Genomic DNA, 14,260 nt, shown 5'->3' with positions numbered 1-14,260 from the left:
AGGATCACAAGTTCAAATCCAGTCTGGGAAACTTGGATATTATCTCAAAATTTAAAAAGAAAACAGGCTGGGGATGTAGGTCAGTTGTAGTTGTGGGTCATCCTTGGTTCAATCCCCAGTACCTCAAAAAAAGGAATGAAGGAAGGAAGGAACGAAGGATGAAAGGAAGGAAAAAAGAGAATGTATTATTTTCTGCCTTTTGAAAAACCTTACCAGTAACTGACAAGGAACTTTGTTTCATGCAAAAACTTCCAATGTAATCAGTGCCCTTGGTTACCCAATCCAAAGGCACAGGGTGTATCTGGGTATACTAATGTTGGTGCAAATGGTGAATCATTGAACAGAATTCTTGCTCCTTCCCTCAGGGTAACTAGATACATTATACAGATCTGATTGAGGAAGCATGTGGCAGGTAGGTCCAGCTGGTTAATTCAATTTACTGAGATGTGAATTATATTCTCTACCTTATCCTTGGCTCAAAAACTGAGTTTAATTTACTCTGCCCTAGAGATGTTATGTGTGTATTTCTTGTCAATGAGCTTTGGGCAATGAAATGGAAGACTAATGAATCCTATTCATTCCTTCTTCATCTGGCTTAAGAGTCAGTAGCTCAAATAGATACTCAGAGGGAAATTGCCAGATCTACCTTTTAAGAAGACAAATATCTATAACTTCCATAATGAAATTCCAAATTTTCATCATGTTGAGGTATTTATCTCTGGGCTAAAAACCTCAACAGCACAACAGTGAGACCCTGTCTCAAAATTTAAAAAAAAATAAAATTTTAAAAAAGGGCTGGAGATGTGGCTTAGTGATTAAGCACCCTGGGTTCAATCCCTGGTACTCCTCCCACCCCCACCAAAAAAAAAAAAATTACTTCTTTCTACCTGAGCTTAATTGCACACCTGTAATTCTGGCTACTAGGGAGGAGGATAACAAGTGCAAGGCCAGCCTGGCCAACTTAATGAGCCCCTATCTCAAAATAAAAAGGACTAGGGATATAGCTCCCCAATACTGGAAAAAATTATCTGAATCTATAAATCTATACTTCTTTTTACTGTCAAGTCTAAATATAGAAGAAGAATAGAAAACTTTTGCCAAGCCATTTTGTAGCCATTAGCAAATTGGGCAAGAAAAGGCAGAATGTTGGTAGAAAAGGAAATATAAATGACCCTGAAATATATATTTGTGGGCTGGGGATGTGGCTCAAGTGGTAGCGCGCTCACCTGGCATGCGTGCGGCCGGGTTCGATCCTCAGCACCACATACAAAGATGTTGTCAGCCAAATACTGAAAAATAAATATTAAAATTCTCTCTCTCCCTCCTTCTCACTCTCTCTTTAAAAAAAAAAAAAAATATATATATATATATATATATATATATATATATATATTTGTACTAAATGCAAATGAAGAGCATAATATACATATATTTTTTTCACCTACCAGGCAAAGATCAAAAAACTTAATAATTCACTGTGCTGGCAAGCGTTGAGGAAAAAAATCTCTTTCATTTCTTGCTGGTGGGAGTACAAATTAACAACATCCAAAGAAGATAATTAAACACTATCTCTCAAACTTAAAAATATCCCATAAATTCTACCTCTAAAAATATATGCTACAAATATTTCTACACTTATGCAAAATGTTTGGAACAAGATATAAATTACAACACTCTAAACAAAGTTTAGCAATAACCTAAAAGTTCTCCAACTAGACAAACAATTATGATATACCATAAAATTAAATTCTATAAAGCACTTGACAATTTTGTATGTAATGAAATCTCTACTTTATACTAAGTGGAAAAAAGCAGTGCATAGAGATTGTTATATTACTGTTAGGCTACCAGTTCTGTTATATAACAAAACCTTAACAAGGTTAATATTAATTTGTTTTCCTCACATAGTAGCCCAGAAATAAGTAACCTAGAGTTATTACAGGGACTTCAAGTATGAAATACCCAGCCTCTGACTCTTTCTTTGCAACATCAACTAGGAAGGCTCACTCGTTTCAGTCAAAAGGACTGGAAAGGGAAGGCAAAGAGGGAGAGAGCATCTGCCTTACCAGGGTAGGAACTAGAGGCTGCACATCACTGTCACTCATATTCATTGACCAGAACTTCATCCCTTGATCACATCGAGTTTTAAGGGAAGCTGGAAATATTGTCTATTATATAGGCAATCGTGTAGCTATCAAAAATCAGGATTCTAGCTAACACAGAAGAAATGGGAAAAAAGAATTTTAAGAGACCACCAGCCATCTTTGTTGCCTAGGACTTTGAGTTATAATTTAGTTTTTTGTTTTATTGGTGTCAGGGATTGAACCCAGAGGTGCTTAACCACTGAACCACATCCTTAGCCCTTTTTAAATTTTTTATTTAGAGACAGGGTCTTGCTAAGTTGCTTAGAGCCTTGCTAAGTTGCTGAGGCTGGCTTTGAACTTAAGATCCTCCTGCCTCAGCCTCCCTATAATTCAGTTTTTTAAAATAAAGATCTCTCTCTCTCTCTCTCTCTCTCTCTCTCTCTCTCTCTCTCTCTCTCTCTCTCTCACACACACACACACACACACACACACACACACACACACACACTTAATGGGTACAATAACATCATCTCTGAAAGATACTCAAGAATTTGTTAATAATGGCTATGGCCTTCTTTGGGAGACTGTGTAGCTAGGAAGAATTACTTTCAGTAGCATTTTCATTGTTACCTGATGAATGTTCTACCGTGTGCACATACTGCTTATTCAACAAGTAAATTTAATTTAAAAGAAATATGTCCAACCCAAAGAAAAATCATGTTTCAAAACATTACTGATAATTATATTCAAGATGCTTCAGCTAACAATTTTAAAAGTGAGGTACAAAAAGGTTTATTTACAAATCTCTAAAAATGTGACAAATTAATAAAATCTGACAACAGAAAATGTAAAAATGGAGAGTTTCCAAGAGAGCCTAGGAAGACATGCAGTTCTAAACACATAAATTCCTACCCTGATATGATATTTCCTCAAGATCAGCCTGTCAGGATTCAGGCAGCTTAGATGTACCAGTTTACTTTTTCTCTTGCTCCCACACATACTCTGAGCTCCAACTTTGCCAACCAAACTCTGAGTAATACACAGATTACAGAACATTAAGCCTCGCCTAGTGAGCTGCCTTTGCATGTTCCCCAGCTCTGCACGCATCACTGGGTTCACTGGGAAATCTCACCATTCAATTCTCACCTCAGTGAGTCTTTCTCCCTGTCATCCTTCCTCTACTCCCAGATGTGTTTAAGTCCTTCAAGTGTACTTCTGATGGACCCTAGAAGTCCTTCTGCTTGGACTTTCTTGTGTCACATGGTTACACATGTTCTGTGAAACAATATCTTCACAAATAGCTAAAGACAATGGCCTGGGGGGAGTATGGAACAAGGCTGCCATAGAGCCAGTTCTGGAGGCCTTTCCACTTACAAGGCATATGGCCTTGGGCAACTTATCTAATCTTCAAAGAGTAGGCTTCCATATCTGTCAAGGGGATTGCCCAACACCCAGTTTTTATTATTATTATTTTGTGTGTATGTGTGTGGTGCTGGGGATTGAACCCAGGGCCTTGTGCATGCAAGGCAAGCACACTACCAACTGAGCTATGTCCCCAGCCCTCCAGTTCACGGTTTTTAAGTGATTAATTTAACACTTAAAATTGATGTACACTGGGAATAAATGCTGCTCAGATAAATGTGCTTTTTCTTAATATATTGTTTTTCGTTGTTCCCCAGTCTCTCACCTTTCTCCCGCATCTTCCTCCTCAATTCTATGGCTATCCCTTCTTAGTATACTATTTTCTATTGATATAATTTTAACACTATGAGAAATCATCTAATGTAAAATTTAAACTATAACATAGAGTTGTAAGATTAAAGTCTCCACCATGTACTTTCTAATTTAGTATATAAACTTGACCTTTTTTCTTTTTTCTTAAGTGATCTGGCAACTCTATCCGTAAAACAAAGGCAACACATACATATAGTTTCACAACATTAGACCCAAAATGTGTCATTTATCTTTAGTCTTTCTGTGCTTAATACAGGCACAGCATTTCTGAATATTTCATTACAGATTTATTAAATCAATTTAATGATAGCACTAAAGAATCCCTTCCTAACAAGGGATATTTAAAATCTCAGACATCTGTGTAGGGGCAGGAGGGTCTATATTCAATTCAGAGTCCAAGCAGAATTCTACCAAAGCATATTAAAAACATACCTTCATTAACACAGTGCATCAGTGAGACATTTTCATATATTAATGCAAATAAGTAGTAAGCAGCCATGTTAGAAGGAAGCATACCCCTTTCTAAAAGAATATTTAAGAAGGGTTTGATATTTAAGGATGGTCCTTTTGAATTACTGCAGAATTTAATATTGGTCTTGAGCCCTAAAAGAGGAAGGTGATAGATAATATTCTGTGGGATATACAGAACTAAATAAAGATAGGAGCAAATTGGAAAATAATTCAGTGTTACAATAGGTATGGTGTTATGAGACTTAGGAAAATTGGGAGTTATTTCTGAAATCACTATGAATCTTTTCAAATGATTGGCATCTGTTACATGTAAGTATGTGAGCTAAATAATTCTTGTTACAAAATCTGGGCTTATTTACTCTCAACAACTAATTGTATTATCTTTATTAAGTCGTTAGTTGGAGACACCAAAGTCTTGAAAGCCACCTGCTATGTGGCTGCAATCTGGGTATTCAGCTTGTTTTGTAGAATTCTCATGTAATGAAGCCTATTTCCATCCTGAAAGGAAATATATAACACTAATTCATATTTTTTCACAGTTTATTATTTAGACAATTGGGATAAAAACAAAATTAAGAATGGTTGTTACTCTTTTGGCTTTATGATAAAGGAAGTTAAAAAAGAAGATAGGGAATAAGTTCCATTGTTTGAAAATGCTTACCATAAACTTCTCACAGCAATTGTGTACACTTGTTTATTAAAGATGGAGAATTGCTACAGTAAAGAGACCATAGTTTAACAGTTGTTTAACATAGTTTATCAAATGAACTTCATCCAGAAAAGCTTTTTTTTCCCACATAATATTAAATAATACACCCAAAGACCTAATATTTCACAAAACAGATTTTGAAAAAGAGTGCACTATTTTGTGATAGAGATGTGGAGGAAGGTACCCAGAATACAAACAGACATCAATAATCAGGAACTATTTTCTCCTAGCTCAATTTTTAAACCTATTGATAACACAGACTGATGACTTAAAAGCCAATATCAGGAATTTGAGTCTAATTAGAAATATCTTGGCTAAAATATCTTTTTGAAAAAGTCCATCGTCAAGAGTTTGGGCAGGTAGAAACATCACCTAAATCTATTATTAAACTAATTAGAGGAATTGGAAGAGAATAAATTATGAGACATTTAATGTGGTTTTAGAAAGCACAATCTCAGTACCAAAAAAAATAAATTTTAAAAAGAAAATGAGTTCATGCATCAGTAGGAAGATTTCTGAGATTAGAAAAGGTATAAAAGTTAAGAAAGCCTGTTTAATATTTCCATTTAGCAAATATAAATAAAAGGACTCAATGTTTCAATTTGCATAGTTATCAATAGCATTCATTTTAGTTTCAAAACTGTCTTGATTTGGGTAATGTTATATTGGGGGACACACACTATATATTGAGCACCAAGCAGGTACCAGAATACTAATCAATAACAGAAAATTAAAAAGAAAAGTATATTGTCTCATTATAGAGGCAAGAATAATATGTCTTTTTTTTTAAGTCATATATGTTTATTTATTTTTTTTAAAGAGAGAGAGAGAGAGAGAGAGAGAGAGAGAGAGAGAGAGAATTTTAATATTTATTTTTTTTTAGTTCTCGGCAGACACAACATCTTTGTTGGTATGTGGTGCTGAGGATTGAACCTGGGCCGCACGCATGCCAGGCGAGCGCTAACACTTGAGCAACATCCCCAGCCCAATATGTCTTTTTAATGTACAGATTACAGCAATGTTCTGTGATTCAAAGACGTTAGAATCCTTGTTTTTCCATGATTTAGTCCCCTTAGTAAATGCCATGTAATTTAAGTTGAGATCCCAAAGTGACAGACACCTGTAGAAATGAGCTTAGAACTGCAACACCCCCTGTTCTCCTTTCCCTTCTTGTCTTCACTCTCCTCCTTCTTTTCTCATGTGTTCCTTAACCTTGGACCCTTTGGTTAGTGTTCATTTAAATGTACTTTTAAATGTTAATTGGAAACCAGAGAAAACCAAAAACAGGAGGAGATTGAGAAAGGGATAGTAGAAACATTTTGAGGGAATGACAGAAGAAAGAATGTCAATCTCAACATTTTAAAGATAAAATAATTTCATTTACCTAAGGAAAAATTCTAAAAGAGGGGGTATTTTTAGATTAAAAAATAATTGTATAACAATAAATATTTGATTGTAAATTTTTTTTAAAAAAAAATAATAGCTCTAAAACAATCTGAAAACAATAAAATGCTTTCTAGTTGAAGGTCAATATCTGGTATAACAAATAATTTGCAGAAGAAAGTAGAAAGGAGAGATGGCAGAATGGACCAGAGGAACTGGGAAAAGTAGACTGATAAAACTTTAAACTGGTGCCCAGAACCCAAACTTCAATCACCGTATCAGTGACTGGATCCAAGCGTGTTATAGACATGACTGGTTCCAAGCCTGTGACATTCAGATTGCCTTTCCGGCAGCAAGGTAGTTAGGAATATGTTCCTTAATGGAGTTGTCATTTTTTAAACCAATTTCTTCCCATCAGAAGATCAGGTATTGTTTTCAAATAAGATATAGTCCAAATTTAAGCCAGGACTTTTTTGTCTCTTTAAGACTTTTATTTATGTCCCTGCATCCCCCTAGAACCTTTAACTTCCAAGGGTCAAATTTTGCATCCCAAAAACCCCCAAATTGTAAGGCTCCTTCATTTGCTGATTCTTACCAAGTCGAGGAGAGCATCTACCCCCTGCTTTCTGCTCATTCTCCTCGTTTTTTCAGCAATCACATGCTTCATGTCAGTATCCTAAATTCAATTTGCCCCTCAGTGCTCTCAGGGGATAGATAGAACTGTGCTGGTTTTCTAAAAAGTTTTTCATTTTTGCAGATCTTATGTCTGAATGAAGACACAAAAGAACAGTTAGGTGTAGGTAAAAGCAGATGTTTATAATTCCATGAACTCTGGCAGCCTAGGAAAGAGATGTGTGTTGAACATGCCACAGAATCTCACAATTTGTTTCCAAGGAGAAGAGAGACCAATGATCAGAGGTGAACATCGCCTCTGTGGGCCCAGACATCTTGAAGAAAAGAACCCTTTCATATGGGTGCTTCATGATGCTGTATATTTCACTCCACAGCTTCAAAGCACTTCTCTATTAAAAGTAATTCTCTCCAAATTGCAGAATATCACACACAAACTTTTCACAGATCTTACAATCCCCTTCAGCCCTTGAGTCGGCTGGGTATGGACCAGAGAGAAAAATCATTTCTAGTACCAGAAACAACTTCTTGATTCAGCCTATGAGGCAGGAAGAGGAATATCTTCAATTGAAGTCTTTCCAAAGAGCTACATCTTTGGTGTAAGCACATACGCATGGTGATCTAAGAGCTCACGTAAATATAACTTAAATTAATAGGCAGCCCTCATTCTCAGATCACTAAAATAGGACTCTCATATAAGGAACTCATAGGAGCAAGTCAATCCTGATGTTTTATCACATAGCATAAATGAACTCATAAAATACTGATCTGTGCCAGGCAGGGTGGCACAAGCCTGTAATCCCAGTGGCTAGGGAGGCTGAGGCAGGAGGATTGTGAGTTCAAAGCCAGCCTCAGCAATGATGAGGCACTAAGCAACTCAGACCATGTCTCTAAATAAAATACAAAATAAGCCTGGGGATGTGGCTCAGTGATTGAGTGCCCCTGAGTTCAATCCCTGGTACCCCCCCCCCAAAAAAATACTGATCTATGCAAACTCAACTATGCTACAACCATACTATTGTGTAACAAACCACCACTTGGTTCTCATATCATTAATTTTTGGCTGTGAAACAAAATATAATCCACATTTTCTTTAAGGCAATAGTACATTTCTTCAGTGTGAAGTGTCTTAAAAGAACAAATGTTAAAATATAAATTTCAAGAATCCCTTTTGATTATAATGTGCCATCTGTTATGTGAGAATCTTGATTATAAAGTGCATCCTGTTAAAAGCAAATGGAAATAATATAAAGGCACATATGACTTTCCTTGGAGTGGCAGCAGACATTCATGTCATAAACAGCAGATGATCTCTTCCCTTGGAGTCTAATCAACGAAAGAAGAATTTGTACTCTGAGGGAGGAAAGCTCATCTTCAACAACAGAAATATTAATAAACATCAGCATAGGTGCCCCAACACACTAACTCATAAATTCACAATTTTACATATTATAAATCTCTTCTGTTTTATTTACTGCATTTGACATAAAATTCACCCCTTTGGCTTTTTTTTTTTTTTTTAATGTGGATGTGGTCTCAGCATTAATCATAGCATTTTAGATGATGTTGGTGAATGAAGTCAAGTAAATCAAACAGCAAAATTTATGTATTTCTATAAAGCTTAGAAGAGCACAGGCTGAAAAACATCAGGCAAGAAGCTGTCAAAGGAACTGGAAGGAAGAGAGGCCAACAATGACACCAACAAAGCACTGAAAAATATACTGTATGAGTTTTCCTGGGGGATAAAAAATAAAAACTGAAAGCTGCTAGTTCCATCTGAAAGTAACCAGGGCGTCATTTGAAAGCAGAAGTGACGAACTTAACCAATCATGTATGTTTTGTTAGCTTAAATGTTTATTTAAAGTAATGCAAAATGGATTCACAATTGATTGAAGTTTATAAAACAAGACATACTTAGTGGTCTTTTTTCATAGTAGTGGTTTTCTCCACTGATGAAGTGAAGGTAGGAAGACTTGTACTTGAGTCATTTTGATGATTCTGAATACAAATATTTTCACTAACCAAACTTAAATTACATATTAATCATATACTAGTCTCCTGTTAGTAAATTATCTTCTAAGTCTGTCTCTGTTGGAAAGGTCTATAATTACTGCTCCTCAGTGTATCTGAAGAAACTCTACCTTGGCCAGAGACAGCACCTGAAAGATTCAAATGGAAGGTGTGCGTGGTGCAGGGAACACCCAAGACAACATTCTTGGCTACTGTGATATATTAATTGCCAAAAGTCCCTAGTGATCAACCTCCTAACAACATCTGTATCCTTTGCATTGTGATTTTCTGCTCTGGGGAATAGAGAAGATATGCTGAAAGATTTACCAATAAGTAAATTAGTAAGATGGATACAATAAGACTTTTGGAAAACATAGAAATAGGAAAAATACATTACTCCAGTTCCCTAGAGGAAACAGTTGTAGGTCATTACCTCAACTATGGTGAGGGGTAATCCATCTAAAACATAATCAGCTTGATTCTGCAATTTGGAGAAAAGACCAGACAGGTTGTGAACCCCTCCAGAAGAACCTGCAGATCTAGCACTGAACCAGCCACCCCTACCCTCTCCCAGCTATATCTAGATTTGTAGAATACTTTCAGAGAGAGGGAGATCTTCAAGTATGTAGAAACAGTGGGGGCTGTTTTACATCATGACCCACCCTTTTGCTCAAAGAATTTTTTTCCTATAGGCATGGGCTAATGTAAAACTTGTTTTCCAAGCATAGAAAACAAGTCAATGCCTCTCTGAATTTCCACTGTCTTACTTTTGTTCAACATTAGTTCTCATAAAATAATAACATGCTAAAACTGGGAAGTACCTTTATGGTTTAGATATTATGTGTCCTCCAAAACCTCATCTGTGAAACCATGCAAGAATTTTCAGACGTGAAATGACTAGATTATAAAAACCCGAATGTAATCAGTGGATTAATTCAGGGATATAGATTAATTGAGTGGAACCATAAGCAGCTAGGGTGTGGCTGGAGGAAGTAGGACATTGGGAGCATGGCTTTGGGGTTTCTTTTTTGCCCCTGGTAGGCAGAGCTCCCTCTCTGCTTCCTGATTGTCATGACCTGAGCTGTCTTCCTCTGCCATGCCGTTTCATTATGATGTTCTGCCTCACTCTCCTAGAGCTATGGAGTTGGCCATCTGTGGACTGAGACCTCTGAAAACATGAGCCCCAAATAAATTTGTTTTCCTCTAAAATTGTTCTTGTCAGATTTTTTAGTCACATTGATGATAAAACTGACTAAAACAGGTCCAACAAGGCTGAATAGTGACCCCACCCAAATATATCCACAGCCTAATCCTCAGAACCTATGAATACATTATATTACATGGCAAAAGGCACTTTGCAGATGTAATTAAGGTGAAGGATCTTGAGACTGAAAGTAATTTTTGATTATCCAAGTGGGCATATGAATCCTTAAAACTGGAAAATGTTTCCCGTTGGGGTCTGAAAGACAAAGGAGGAAGAGAAATACAAATTTTGAGAAAAACTCAAGTCATTGGGCTTAAAGATGGATGAAGGAGGCAGGAGCCAAGGAACATGGAGGCTTCTGGAAGCTGAGAACAGCCCTCAGAATTTGTGAGCAAAACATCCCACTCTTGTGGTTTAGATTTAGAACACTGCTGTTGTTGGTAACAGACAGTCGGGATGTACCTGAGGGGCTGGGTCTTCTGGGCACTGAGATGTTGTATATCAGGATGGTGAGTCCATGTATACACATGTATCAACATCCTTTAAGCTGTACACTGAAGAACCTCACTATAAATATATTAAACCTCACTTTAAAAACTAAAAAAAAAAAAAAAATACTCTTCTCAACTTCAGTTGTTTTACCTTTCACAAAGGCTATTTGGGTTTTGAGAATCAAAAACACAAGAGAATACCTGGCAATAATTTTGTTTTTTGAAAAATATTCCAGGCTAGCAGGGTGGCAAATACCTGTAATCCCAGTAGCTCGGCAGGTTGAGGCAGGAAGATCCAGAGTTCAAAACTCAGCCTCAGAAACTTAGCAAGGCACTTAGCAACTCAATGAGACCCTGTCTCTAAATAAAATATTTTTTAAAATAAAGGCTGGAGATACAGCTCAGTTGTTAAGCACCCCTGGATTCAATCCTCAGTATCACAAAAAAAAAAAAAAATCCAAGTTAAAAAATACATCAAGATGAAAAGAAAAAAAATCTGAACAGCAATTCCCCTTTTGTAACAACACAATTTCAAATATTTTCATAATGTTATAATGATCGTTACTGCTATTTGGAGTTAAGTAAACTTTCAAAGTAGTCTTACCTTTTTAAAATGCTTCATTATTGCTTGTGATACTACACATATGGACTGGGCAATTCCTTTATTAATTTTTTTAATCCAAAAATTCAAATTGAAAAAAAAAAACCCTTATACCAGTTGGTTACAGCTAAGCTAAAAGGAGAACCACCTTCTCTCCCATCAGGGTAATTAATCAATAACCAGTCTGTTACCAACAACAGCAGTGTTCTAAATCTAAACCACAAGAGTGGGATGAACAGCTTTATTTGCCATGATTTCAATATTCATCTACATAATTTAGAGAAAGGACTAGAAGGCACATGAACAAATGTTGACAATGGTTATTGCTAAGCCATAGGGACAGATAACACTACTGAGCACCAACTTTATGAAGCAAATATTATTCGCACCCTCATTTTACCTGAGGCAGGATATTGAAGCTTAGTTTAAGCTACTGAAACCAAGGTCAAAGGCTGCTAAGCTCCTGAGCTGGGCTTTGAACTCCGTCTGATTTCTACTTTTATATAATGGAAGCCTGTAAAAAGACCTTCTTTTCCCTCTAACTCCCTAAATTCTCTAGGGGAAAAAAAAAGTCACTTTTGCAATAAAGAAAAATAGTATTAAGGAAAGAAAAGAGAGAGGAAGGAAGGAAGGGAATTTCATTACAGATCAATAACTACAACATTACAGCCATCATTATTTTTTTAGGCTAGCTTGGCAATTGCTGGATATAAATGGATGAGGCCCTTAGCATGCTAATTGGGACCTCTGCCAGATCAGGGGACCTGCTTCCCTTTCCCAAAGATTTGCCCTCAGCTGACTAGAGCTACTCCACAGAAGTTACCCATCCCTCCCATCTCCACTTCCCTGTCCCTTCCCATCTTCAGTTCATAACTAATGATTGAATAATACCGAACTATAAAGGCAGCCCTTTTGTTTCCAAATCTGCAGGGCATTTATTTCAGAGAGTGCCTGGAGGAGGAGTAGGCCAAGGCTAATACTTTGCTTTACTCTTCTACTCAAAATAAAATAAAGCATTTGAATAAAATACATGATTTGCCCTGTGTAATGGTGTATGCCTGTGATCCCAGCTGAATCCTATGCCTATAATCTGGAGGCTGAAGCAGGAAGATGCAAGATCATGGCTAGCCTCAGCAATTTAGAGAGACCCTATTTCAAAAACATGTAAAAAAAAATTACATATATATATATAAAGGGCAGGGATGTAGCTCAGTGGTACAATGCCCCTGGGTTCATTCATTTTAATTAACCAAGTATATGGCACAATCACAGAAGCACACTGAACCTTTTCTCTGAAGAAGATTAATTATACTTATCCCTTCTTATTCAGTGGTAGGCGTGAAAACAATTGAGCTAATAAATGCAAAAAAAAAAATCAGGTCTGATTTATTTTTCTAATTGAAAAAGCTGAGACAAAAAGTAATATAAAAATAGTTAAGTCTCTAATCCCCAGAGAGACACTACAAATGTTGTTAGAGGTCAAAAGACCAGGAATGTCCACAAAATCTGATAGTGCTCACTGGAACAAATATAAAATTTAGTGAGAAATAAGTCGACATCGAATTTGATTTTATTTTGTTTATTTAAGAAGAAAAAAACACAACAAACTTTTCTTCAAATAATCCTCAATTTCTCAAAAGCAATTTATTTTTAATATCTATCTTTCTTAGTAAGTTTGTAGTTGCATCATAAAGCAAATGAAACCAGGGTTCCCTTTTTGTGGAAATTTATTCTTTTTTATTACTTGCCTGTGAATAATTCCTAGGGGAACTTTCCTTGTGTTAAATAATAATTTTTTGTTTGTACTTGATAACTTTCGGTTTAATCATATTAACCACCCTTTGCTATTTCTTTCCATATTGTCATCCTGAGAGATTTATTATTTGTATTTTCTTCTGTGTTTTTCTTTCTTTCTTATTTTATTTTGGTACTAAGAATTGAACCTGGAAGTACTTTACCTCTGAGCTATATCCCAGCCCTTTTTATTTTGTTTTTTATTTTGAGACAGTCCCCCTAAATTGCCTTGGCTGGCTTTGAACTTGTGATCCTTCTACCCTAGTCTCTCAAATTGCTGGAATTACAGGTATGCACCACCACACTGGCTCTTTTGTGTTTTTCTAAAATGTATTGTAAACTTTATTTTTTTCTCTGAAAATGTCTTCAGGTGCCCCTGAGTAATTAAGTGATGATATAATTTTCACTTCAAAAAAATATTGGAGATTTCATCTTGTGCAAAATAAATTTGTAGTTTTATGCTGTTTCCTGTCTACTCAGATGAATCAGGTCATTTAAGATTAGTCAAAAACCAATGTCCTGTGGGCTGGGGGTGTAGCTCAGTGGTAGAATGCTTGCCTGGCATGTGTGAAGCACTGGGTTCGATTCTCAGCACCACATATAACTAAGTAAAATAAAGGTCCATTGACAACTAAAAAAATATTTTAAAAGGGATGTCCTAATTAAAAAAAAAAAAAAAAACTCAGATCTCATTGTTACTTTCTTATTTACCCCTAACATCTGCAAGTAGTCTTTAGCACAAAATTCTAAAATAATGGGTCATTTTATCCACCCTACCCATAACAGAATTCACTGAAAAAAAAAATGTTGAAGGACACTGTCGAAGGACACTGTGATATTTATTCAATTAAGTTTATACCACTGAATAAGAAGGGATAAGTATAATTTATCTTCTTCAGAGAAAAGGTTCTGTGTGCTTCTGTGATTGTGCCATATCACTTGGTTAATAAAAATGATTGAACCCAGGGCATTGTACATTGTAAATTGTTTCTTTTATCGTGTAAATTGAAAGTAGCTGGAAGTCAGTTATGAATAAGCTCTCAGATACAAGAAAAATAAATAAGCTTGTTTTACTTTACATGATGCTGTGTGCCTACTTTTGATAGTACCCACAGGCTTGGTGTGGTATTAATCTCACTCTCTCACTCA

The 14,260-nt window shown here is 36.1% G+C and overlaps 2 long non-coding RNA genes across 3 annotated transcripts in view; one reads left to right on the top strand and one right to left on the bottom strand.

Moving 5' to 3' along the window:
• The first annotated feature begins 269 nt into the window (after positions 1-269).
• Positions 270-14,260, top strand: part of LOC144368087 (uncharacterized) — a 39,414-nt gene continuing 25,423 nt past the window's right edge. For both annotated transcript variants that reach the window (XR_013427859.1, XR_013427860.1), the window contains exon 1: positions 270-412. This is a non-coding gene — a long non-coding RNA (uncharacterized LOC144368087). The remainder of the gene's footprint in view (positions 413-14,260) is intronic.
• LOC144368088 (uncharacterized) lies at positions 1,227-1,783 on the bottom strand. The gene is made up of 2 exons (XR_013427861.1): positions 1,446-1,783; positions 1,227-1,289 (listed from the first exon to the last, which is right to left on the bottom strand). It is a non-coding gene; the product is annotated as an uncharacterized LOC144368088 (long non-coding RNA).

Source organism: Ictidomys tridecemlineatus, chromosome 11, assembly GCF_052094955.1.
Source record: "Ictidomys tridecemlineatus isolate mIctTri1 chromosome 11, mIctTri1.hap1, whole genome shotgun sequence".
NCBI lineage: Eukaryota > Metazoa > Chordata > Mammalia > Rodentia > Sciuridae > Ictidomys > Ictidomys tridecemlineatus.
This window is presented reverse-complemented; position numbering and strand designations above follow the sequence as displayed.